Consider the following 12,080-nt stretch of genomic DNA (forward strand, 5'->3'; position numbering starts at 1 on the left):
TATCAGGCTCTTTAATCACCGTCCCAGTGCTGACGTGCCACTGGTACGACAATGCTTTGTTGCTGTCCCACAGTTGTGTGAGTCACCACATAGCTACTGTAAAGCACCGTCGCGAATCGTAGACGAATCACGGAACACAGAACAGAGGATCACAGAGAAGAGAGAGACTTTAAAAAGCAAGCCGCACCAAGTGGGCTGTCATCCTGTCTGAGTGAAAGCTAGAGGAATACAAGAACAAACAAGATAATTTGCAAACTTCATAATTTTCTTGAAGGGAAATAAAGAATGTTCCACTCCTGAAGTAGAGACACAGAAAGAGAGAGTGAAAAATAAAAAAGTGGGAGAGCAAACCATTATGAGCTAGTCAGCCACACTGATCGTCAGCATTAGAAAGTGCTTTCAACTCCGCTGACTGTCAGCAGCTTTGGCAGCTAGGGAGAGCTTAGCTCCCATCCTCTGAATCTGGAGGGCTGTGGTCGGCAATGACAAAATCAGTTTGAACTTTTGCGTGGAGGATCTATGAAAGGGGGTTTTGGATCAAAGAAGCCTAAGTGGGTCAGAATTACCTTGACCATCTGAGAACAGTCACATTTTGAAGAGGAAACTAATCTGTAATATGTAGGGTAGATTAACATTTTGCAGAACAGATCCCTCCCAAAGACCCCAGATCAAAGCAGTCCAAGGCTCTCCCCCCCCGCCATCTCTTCCACGTTCTACTGACTCAGTGTTAATTTGTTAATTTAGTTGGGCCCTTCTCCTCTTGTCTACCGTGGCAGAAATGTGTTTCCCTTTGAGTGTTGGGACAATGACTCCATAGGTGCCCAGCTTGCTTTACTTTTCAAATGAAATATGGCGACAAAACCAATATTTATTTTTGGTTCTTTGTGAATGTGAATACACTCGACACTTTTCCTGGACTGAATGAGTGTGTGAGAGAGCAAAATGCTTGTCTTGCAAAAGGGTTTACTGTATTCTGCAGCTCTCGGGGCCTCAGAACGGTTCTTGTGAATTGTACATTTTGCATGCCTTTTGCCCCCATTTGCATTTTACTAGATGAGACGTAGGGTCTCTCCCAGTGGCGGCACACTGACAATAATACACATCATTCACAGTTGGAGATAGAGACTACGAAGTTGCTATTATACTTATGAACCCTTCAGAGATTTAGAGAAGGCTGGCTCCAAAGCTATTGTTGGAATAGGGTTTTAATGAAACATTTATAGGGATATTTTCTGTCAATAAAGTGATGTTTGTGGACCCAAATTCTCATCCAATATTGTTGCACAAAATAATGTGAAAAATTTATCAGAGAACTGATATCAAAGCTTCCTCAGTTGATGAGTTGAGATAATAACAAAGTACAAATAAATTGTTCTGTATTTTTTAAGTATGATAATGTGGATGTAGGTGCTAGGCCTGTTTCAGCTACATGTATACTTGTTTATGTCTACTTCCACTTTCTATGTCTGGACACTCTCCATCTTCCTTTCTTCCTCTCACTCATTATCATCAACGCATAAACACAATATAGTCCTTACCTAACCTCACTTCCTATTCTGGCATGTCCAGGCCATAGTTGTTAAGTATTGAGGCAGTAATGAGACATGGCAGATGCCCAATGGGAGCTCAGTATGAGCAAATGAACAGAAGCAGAGAAGCCATAATGGATTACTATCAGAGCCAAGACTGTATCGGCCAATCATTTAGGCGCTTCCTGTACTTTACACAAAAATCCCAGAGGAGGGAAACTACACATTCATTCACTGTCTGCGAAAATGTCTTTTTTTTCTTCTCTCTTTGTGTGTTATGTTTATACCAAAGCTTCACCATTAGAGCTGTTCACAGCACCATTAGCTGAATGTCCTCTCTTGTTAATTATATTTCTATGGAAGACCAGAAGGTGCAGAATTAAAGGGAGGGAAAGAAAGTGATAATCACAAACTAATGTCTTCCAATAACAAAGGATTTTCTGTGTTGTCACAGCTTTCATTTGTACAGGGTGTGTGTGTGTGTGTGTGTATGTGTGGGTGTGTGTGTATATGTGTATGTGGGTGGGGGGTTCTTGCTCTAACCTAGGCTGGGCTAATTTCAGCCAGGCCTTTGGTCCATGTGAAGCAGTCCTTTAAAGACGGCTTGCGTTTGAAGCCCGCTGCTCTGGGTGTTCAAAGCTGCAGCTGTTTTGGTGGTGGATGACAGCTATAATTGATGTTTATTTTGGCATCGAGTTCCAGTCCTTTCATGCAAATGTCCTGCATGGAGTGAAATGGGTCAGGGCAGCTCTGGGTGGGCGCCGTCTGTGTGTACCAGGATGGAGCAAAGCGCTTAACGAGGAGACATTTACATTTTAGATCACAGCACTTCGAATAAACAAAACACAACAAAAAAGCAGCCTTATTGATGCTTAGCATTTACAGGTTCGACAAAGGCTCAACTGACTTCTCTTTGATTAGGGTAAATTGCACAGGGAACAATTAGTCTTCACATTTAGGTAGCCTAAGTCATAAAGTAACCTTTTCATTATCCTAAATCCACAACAGTACGGAATTCATTCTGTATTATGTCTGAACTAATGACCTTGAGTGAAGGATGCAATCATAATATTGAATTGCATGGTAATTGCCCTTGATAAGTATCTACAGTATCTCTTTTATGAGCCTCTAAATGGGTGAAAGTTGTATCATTATTTTTTTTACCATTCCTTATTATCCTACTAAGTTATCCGTGAAGCATGTGTTTTACCAGCTCAGAACTGCAACCACAGATCTCCACTGGGAGGTGGTGGATTTCTGCGGCCTGGTCTGCCCACCTCAGACCTGCGGCACGTGTGTGAGCCGCCTCGCAGACATTCCGGGCTCACCGCACGTTTCCCTTCTCCACGCCTGGCCCTCGTCTTCCCGGGCTGACATCACCCGGGAGGCACGCGGGGGCCTCTGTGTCTGTACCCAATTACAGCCGTGCTAAACCCCTCCTGGACAGGAAGGTCTTCCAACAGTTACAAAACAGAGAGGGAAAAAGCCTGTGACCCAAAGAAATAATCGGTACAAGGTAAAAAGGTACAGTCCACCATCAGGCCCTGTTGAGATATTCACTATAATGTAGGACATCCAGACAAGGGGTATTAGTGGATTATCGGAGGCAGTATAAGGGAGTATGACTGGATATTGGGTAGGATCATCCGAAATGAAACAGGTCAGGATTGAGAAGCACTATGTTGCAATCGTGTTGGATTAAATTTTGTTATCTCCCCCTTCCTACTACAGTTGAACCTGCTTGCGTGAGAAGTGCAGGCCTGTCTATTTCTATTGTTCTTGAACCCGGTCTTAGCTGCGGTTGGCCTGGAATGGCCCACGCCATGCCCATAAAATCCACAGAGGTCAAAACAAAATCATAAAACAGACTGGCATTCTTGCATCTTTCTTTCACTTGTTATTCCATTTCATTGTTGCCATGGAAGTCAGTTATATGTTGCATACGCTCTTTATTTGGGCTGAAATATTTTCAGTTGGCAGCCTACAATGTTTGAAAAGGCATTCCTCAGATTATGGATAGAGATAAACATGTACAGTTCCTGGAACATTCTTTATCTTGGATTAAACTAAACTAACATTTAGGAGGGCATTGTTCTACCAGTTTAAGCAAGACATCAGGCACAAATGTGGAAGCTGTCGATTTAAAAGTGATACAGATACCCATAAAACACACTTTCCAGGAAACCTAAACAGTTGAGGATAGTTCAGAACAAATAAAGTCTTACGTGTTGGGCGCCATCTTTTCCTAGTTTGCTGAAAGTCAATGTAAGGCAAGATAAGTATATTTAAAGGAAATTATGATTGTGATGGGCTTTGTGGAACCATCCAACAGTCCAGCTATGGTCCAACCATGCTAACAATGTCTCAGCAATGATGAGAGTGGGGGGAAGTTGTGTTGAGTAAATACTATTGTGTGAAGTGAGTACTGTTGTGTGAGGTAAGTAGCTGGCACACACTGTGTTTTCACAGGTGATTTTAAGGGCTGTTATGTTTGAGTGGATGGTTCTGAGGAGGCTCATGCGCTGTCCAGATGTTTCCTTGCATGCTAGGTAGGGAGACAGGCAGCAGGGTTTGAGAAATAGAGTTTGGCCCTCAGCCCTCAACAAGGCAAGGCTGGCTTGCATAACTATTTGCATAAACTGCCTACTGGTTCTGAGAATTAGTATTTACAGTAGGTCTAAAAGATGTGTTAAGTTGATAGTCAGTTACAAGCCAAATGAAAATAAGACGTATTTGTATGTACAATGTATTCATTTTTATAGTCTAATATTTGTGTGTGCTTAAGGTAGTAAGGAAGGGAAGAAGTGAGTGAAAGATTCTGCAGAAAGCTCAAAGAGATCATAAAACTAGCCTTGGCCACTGGGGATGAAAACACTTTTAAACTAATTTTTTTCTCTTTCTCCTCGACCTCCTCCCTCTCTGTCTCCTCCCACCTCTGTCCAAACCCCTAATCTCCCGCCCTCTTTCCCTCCCTTTCTTTCTCTCCACTTTCCTCTTCCCATTCTCACTCCTCCCATCTCCCTCCTCACGTTCACTCTGTCTAGGACCACAGCTCTTCACATGGAATTGTTTCGTTCTAATCAACCAGCCTCTCCCTGTGCAGCGTTTTCCCAGGCACAAGTGGGCAACAAAGAGCCTGGCGTCCAGCGAGATGACATCACTGGCCCCACCAGTTGCGCCCCCTCCTGATCCACGCCCCCCACCCCCCTCCCTCAGAGTCCCTGGACAAAAGAAGTTGGCCCAGCTGAGACAGGGCTGCCAGCCAGTCCCCCCTCCATCCTCTCTCTCTCTCTGCTCTGCTCTGTTCAAGGAGCACAGCTTCATTAGGGGGATGAATTGTCTTATTGTCAAGAGCCAACTGCCCAGCTCACAGGCCAGGGTGGGGCCTCACTGGACATCAGGGCATCGTGCCGCGACGCAGCTTCAAGGGTCAGCTCACCCAGTGTTTCAAAAACATCTCATGTAACGGATCACTGGACCACCCCTTCCTCTCAGAGGGATCACATGACCTCTTTCAGGCCAAGCCCAGGGGAACAGCAGTAACTTCATTTATTTTCAATCTCATTGTTTGGCTTGATCCAGCAAAATGCCTTTTTTTCTAATCTTTCTTTCAAATCTGTTTCGTCAAGCTGAAGCTAAATCCTGCCTAGTAAGAAAAAACATTTGCCTGTAATTCATGGACAGTGGAGCTGTGGCCAATGCCCCCCCCCCTCATCTAAATGTTTAGGTGTTAGTCCAAAGGCCCAGAAACAATATGTACCGATAGGTGTGAAGTGTGGCTTGTTTAATGACTTGAAGCCCTTCTCTATGCAGTGTCATCTTCAGCATCCTGTGTCTTTGGGGATGCTGGACTGTGTTTGTGTTCATGGTTGAAAATGGTTCAAGTTCAGTGAGTTGGCTTGGTGTATGAGTAAGCTTCAAGGTCTTTGATGGTGGTCAGGAGGCACCTTTTAGGATGTGGAGCTAAGCTTGTGTGCCACTGTGGGAACAAGGAGACATTTTCAGCTCAGGGCTTTTTGGGCACAAATCATCAGTATTGTGTTGACATCAAAATGTGCCCCCTTCTGCATTGGGAGTGGAAAGCAAAGGTTCCCACAAGACATGCAAGCAAAAGAACGCAGACATCTGTAGAACCGTCCGGTCCAAGTTTGAAAAGTATTGGGGAAGCAGAGATTTCCTCCAGAGGATGACAAAGATCCAGTCCTCTGCTCACATTATGTTAGAGAAAACGAGGAATGAAGTGAAGGTATACTGTATAGCTGTAAGGAAGTATACATGTTCAAAACTCTGAGAAAATATATGAATCACTAGTGCTGCAGACAAAAGTGTTTGGATTGGCACAAACCTAAAAATAAACTGGGCTGAATCTTGGCAAAAGGCTTCATAGAAAAGGTTATACCTTGTTATTGTAGTAAGAGACTAAGGCATTTGAACTGTCATATATTGCAAGCTTTGAGTCCAAAATAGGGTTATTGCTATGAAAGACATAAAATCAGTTTTAATATTTGTACGTTGTAACATGCTGTTGTTTAAACATTTTATTGTGGTAGAAATCTGCCCATAAAGAATTAGTATTACGTTTATTGTTTTTCCTGAAATGTCCTCACTGTTCTCTTCCCACTGCGCTCTTGCTCAACTCACGAGCCAACTTAGAAATGTTTTATTATTGTGGAAAAATTATTTTAAGTGCTTGTTTTACAATGCTGCTCGAGGCATTCTAATTTCTGCTGTCAGCATTGTACAGCTTATGTCTGGCTAAAACCAAGAACTGTTTTAAAGAAGTGTTTAAGTAAACAAATAAAAAAAAGAACAATGTCAAAGCATATGGTCGATGGGTGTTTTTCTACAAAATAAAGAGATCCATTCTAAAAGTGGAGGCTTATTACTCTGTTTTCCCAGTGTTTGGTCCAAAGACGATGTGACCCTTCAAATGTCTGCATCGCTATGTGCTTTTCAAGGTTTTATCATTTCAATTTAGTTAGTTCATGAAGTGATATCAAAGACAATTGATCTAACAACAGAATCTGAATTGACCACTGGCCTTGTTTTTCTACAACAGTCACACCTGTGAGGAACAAATAACACCTGTGAGGAACAAAAAAATTCTAGTGTCACTCATGGATCCCATTCAAAACTGTCATATTCAAATGTAGGACAGGTGTTTGCCTCCATACTGTTGCATACTGCATAATTTGACAGAAAGAGACTATCAGAATCAGAATCAGAAAGGGTTTTAATCGCCATGAAAGTTTGCACAGACAAGAAATTTACTTTGGCAGGAAGGTGCATACATTAAACATATAGGAATCTTAAAGCTTAAATATGTGGTGTAACTATACAAAAGGAGCAAAGTCTAGCTAATACTAAGGGGATTGAGAATAAAAAATAAAATATAAAGAGCCATAATTTACTATCTAAAAATACAGATAGTACAAAATGCTTTCATCAATATCTAAGCTAAATCCAGTTTTGATTAGAAGGCAACATACATGAAATACAAGGATTTAAGTGTTTTATTGTACATTGGCTTTTTTGCCTGTTACCTTGCCTGAACATAGGAAGTGTGCACCAATTCAGTACAGGAACTAATTAGAAACAGATGACAACAACAAACATATTTGGGTTTTCTCAGGACGAGTTGTGTTGCTGAGGTGTTGCCTTCAGACTGAAATGAGAGTCGAAAGGCAAACATGGAATTCAGTATTAACCCCTCCCCCCCAGTCCAGACTAGCCCCTCCCCTTCACCTCCTCCTCGGGTGTGGGCCCCAGGGGATTCTGGGTGATTTAGTCCTGCATTTAGATGAGAGATAAGATGGACTCTCACACTTTCTTTCTCCATTTCTCTCTCTCACCTTCTCCTCTGTTTTAGTGGTCTCTCTGATCTTGCATCTTCCTCCCATGGTTCCATGTTCCTGCTCCTTTTTCCCTCGGCGTGTTATGGGGAAAGCTTGACTTCCTGACTTCCTGTGTGTCTGTAGGTGAAAGGTCATCGTATCCCAGGCTCATAGAGAGGAAGCCTGTCTGTAACCAGACCTTGCAGGTCCACCCTGGCAACCCCCCTGTTCTTATTATTCCAAAAAGCCTTCTATCTGGAGCCTAGGAAGGCCCTGGTAAATATTTGGGCATTAGCGGGCCATTGTGTTTCTGTGTGGGCCACAGCCTTGCGGCTCAAGGCGAATATCTTGAAGATGATATAGCACTTGGGCCGCAATCCGATCGCGTCTGCCGCACCTGAACCCAGAGCGAGAAGTGTACTTTCAAAGAGTGCTGAAACTATTCAAAACATGGGCGGCCGGTTTCCAGCCGGGGATAATGAATTCCATGGCCATCCGGGCCTCAATATGTGGGAGACTCTGAGCTTAGCTAAATAAACCTAGTCTGGCTGAGTAGCCTGATGGTGCCTGGCCCTATTGGGAGGAGGGCAGCCTGGTCACTCACAGGTCACTGGTCGGCCCAACACTGCACTGTGATGCCCATTTAGCCAGTTCCACTGCTAATACCCAAGTCCACTGGCCCCACAAGTCACACTCCTCTGTCATGTGGGATAGCAGGCAGTTAGTCAGGCTTGGGGATTGTTAATGCCTCAGCTTGAAACGACAAACCCTGTCTGTGGAGGGTGGATGTGGGATGAACTGGTTGGAGCTGATATGAGAGATCACTGCTTTTCCCACTGGTGGGAGTGGCAGGCTGTGATTTATTTTGTGGTTCTCTTCATTAACCATTCACATTTGCACCTTGTGTGTAGTTCACCACCGCTGCGCAACGTGGGGCCAGACAGTTCAAAGGCTGTGTTGCTTGGAAGTGTGCGAGCCACCCCGGGAGGTGCCGGGCCTCGGACGCCTGCAGAGTCGTGGGTGCTGAGAGCCAGGGCGTGTGTTTGGATCAGGGACTGAATTTCCTCTGAAGATGTGGAAAAGGTTTACAGCGCGCTCCCACGAGAGCGTCTCCAGCTCTTTGAAGCTCCTGTCTTGGTGGCTTCTCTTATCTCAGGAAAGGATTATTTTATCTCCTCCCTTTACTCTCTTTTCTCCTTCAGCTTTCTTGTTTCCTCTCTCTCTTTCTCTCTTCTCTCTCTGTTCCACACTTTCATTTTTCTCTTGCTCCGTTCTTGGTTTCCTCAGGTTGTGCCCCCAGCAGAACTCTCCCCCCAGAAGACCTTTTCCCTCCCCCTATCCCGCTTCTCAGAGTCTCCGCCTCTGTCCCTGAGTCTCCCTGCACTCTTTCAATACGCCCCATTCCAATTTCCTCTCCTTTCACGGTACACCCAGCCTCCCTCACTTCCACCCCGACCCCCACCCCATCTCTTCCCTTTCCTCTGTTGCACCCCTTCTCCTTTTCTTTCCTCCTATCTCCTCTCTTCTCCCCTTCCAGCACATGACAGGCCGTGTAATTAATGAGCATCATAAACCTCTCTTTCTATTAGCTACCCATTAGTAAACCTGGCAAGCCTGTCATTTTGGACAAAAACACACAGCTCCTTCATTTGATCCCCACATCAAAGGGGGTTCCCTACTGTTTTCGTCTGAATACACTAATTGTGTCCTCGTTCTGGATGGGGTTACTCCCCCACCGCTTCAAAAAGAAGCAAGTGCCGGGTGCAGATAGCAAAGAGAGGTACGGAAGCAGAAAGTATTGATTATAGAGCTAAATTTGGGCAGAGCTTTCTGACGGGAGAAATTAACACAAACACTCAGTGCCATGACTCCAGTCAGAGAAAGTGTGAGTTTACTTCACTATACTATGTACCATCATTTACACTACTCGTCTCTACTTCAGAACATTTAGCAGAAAAGATTTAATGGGCTTAAGGCCCTATTAAGAATGTTTTTACATGCTGCCTTTATCAGATAAAAAGGAATTTTTAAGTGGGACACCAACATTTTACCCTCTTACACCACAAGCCCATAACATAAAACTCTGGATCAGCAGCTAATTAAGATAGTCTTTAAAAGAAAGCGCCATCCGGAAGATTCTTTATTTTAAGGTATTGCATATATTACAGTTTGCAGAGCTGTCATTTTTATTTTGCCAAGTGCAGTTTTTAAATTTGATTTAAAGAAATGTACCTCAAGATATATCTATGATATTGTGTGTACATGGTCCCAACACTCCTTTACATAATGAAAACTCTGCAGTTAATGGGTTGCCTTGAAAATCTGTAGGATTTGCATTTGTTCTGTTGATATATATTTTTTGTAAATAATACATTTCATTCATCAGTGTATCAATGGCTAAGTGGCACACTCTTTACCAATTATGTCCATAGATAGACACTTTCTGCAAAAGAGATGTACATTTTCCCTTTGTATTACTGCAAAGGGAAAATGTCATTTGGCTTTGTCTGGCAGACACTGTCCCACACAACACAGGTCATATTCATAAAATATCTGTATGCCATTAAGTCAATGAAAGGGAGAAAGACTGGAGAACCATAGCCGCTGTCCATATGGAGAGGCATCCACACGACAGGCCGCTGTCGCCACGGCGCAGACCCCTCGTCCGACACGTCGCACGCTGGGCCGCCACAATGAGCTGAGTCGGCGGCGCTGCAGGAATCAACACTGTACTTCAATCACGATTGTCTTCTGCCCTTTACAACATCCACCCCCTTTTGTCCCCTTAGAGAAAGGCAACAGTCACATGTTTGCGCTCTAAGCGCCCGGCAGCTGCTCCCTCTTCTCTCTATATGGTTCACCCCCCCCCCCCCCCCCCCCCTGCCCCCTCTCCCCCATCAAACCCTTCTCCCTCCTCTCTGCCTCCAGTGGGCTCCCCGGGCAGCCTCCTAACATTGTTACAAGGACATAAACACAGACAAACCATTAGATCCCCCCAATCCGGCAGGCTGAATGTCCCCTTTTATGCCTGTTTCCAGGGAGAATGCTGGGTTTTATGGCAGAATGAACTCTGCCTGACCACCAGGGTAGGTGCTCTCCCAGGTTAATGAATACACAGGACGGAAGGCAGGTCTTTAAACCATATCCTTTGCTCTTGGCTAGTGTGTGGCTGATAGCACCCTTGTTTGACCTCCGCATGACCGTTACACTCCTCAGAGATTTGAGAAAGAAAACCAGATTGGCACATGGCTTTGTACATAACTTCATGTGATTTATTCAATAATGACAATGATATGACCCCACTGATAAACATTTTCCAGACAGATTTTTACCAAGTACAGGATCAGTAGGTGTGGTTGGAGATCCACAAGATGGAATTCTGGTTTAAACCCCCTCCATCTCCTCTCCGCCTGGCATCAAAGGCCAGGCTTGGAAATAGGGCCCGCAAAGCCATCTCTCCATTGGCCTCTTCAAAGTACAGGAAGTGTGTCAGAGGGACAGTCCCTCTTTCCCAGCAAATGCAGGCGAGCGGCTATAATAACAAGCTCATCTGCGTGTCTGTGGCAGGAAAGTTCAAAGAGGAGTCTGATTCCTCTGGTAAAACATGTGATGATAGACTCAGGATGCGGAAAGCGCTGCTTAGCAGAAATGCACTGGGGCGGCTGTGTCAGGGACATGTACCCACTGTACATAGCCACATCCTTAAAGAGGTGAAACTATCCCCTAACCCACCCAACTGGGATCAGGTTAGAAGTTTGAGGAGTGTGATTTTGCCAGATCTCAGTCCATTCACTTCCCTTACACTCACATGCAGCAAACCACTTTGCTGCATGTGAGTGTAAGGGACTGTGATGTGCCTCAGCTAGACTACATGTTCATGTAACTGGTAAAGAAAGACCTGATGAGTGCCTGTTTCTCAGACGCTCTAAGACCTCCCACATGGAACTGCTCTCACATGTGTCTCTTTCAGGCTTGGGAGAGAAACAGAGACAGAGAGAGAAAAGGTAAAGGGGGCAGAGAGAAAAAATTGTGAGACTGTCTCCAGTGAAAAGACGAAGCCCATTCATAGATGGACGCCAGTCGCAGTGTCCTCATAACTCAGCCTGTCTTATCCAGACAGATCTCCAGACTGCTGAAGAGACAACCCTCTTGGCCCAACTAAACTGTGTCTGAGAACGAGTAGTGATTTTCGGCGGCTGCCTGCCTGAAGTCATAACGGTGCCAGTGATGTTATCTGCTGCTACAGTGTCTGACTAACTGGTAATGGTGCATGGCCTGAAGCACTGAGGAGAAAGCACATGCTCTGAAGGATGTTGGAGAGAGGCTGGCCTGGTGTCTTTAGAGTTGGAGGAGAGAGAGAGCGTCTGTTAGTGGATGGATGCAGGTGGCTGGGTAAACCAGAGCAGGGCATGGCAGGCCTTTAAACTTAAACATAGCCTTGACCGAAGAGGCCCAGGGTAATTTAGGGGCCATTACATTCAGGGCATGTGGGAGCCATCCTGTGGAATGGTTCACCTCTGTTTTTTAAGCAGCACTTTAACAATGTCAATTGTTTATCTTCATTTACATTTTTGGTAGATCTTTAAGATTTTTTGATGAGATGGGACTTCAAGAGAACATTTAAGAATTGGATTTGTAAACTGAATTAATGATATAAAAATTCGGATTTATATTGTGGGTTCCATCCAATAAGCTGTCATGTTATACTCAAGTTTAC

Source organism: Osmerus mordax, chromosome 13, assembly GCF_038355195.1.
Source record: "Osmerus mordax isolate fOsmMor3 chromosome 13, fOsmMor3.pri, whole genome shotgun sequence".
NCBI lineage: Eukaryota > Metazoa > Chordata > Actinopteri > Osmeriformes > Osmeridae > Osmerus > Osmerus mordax.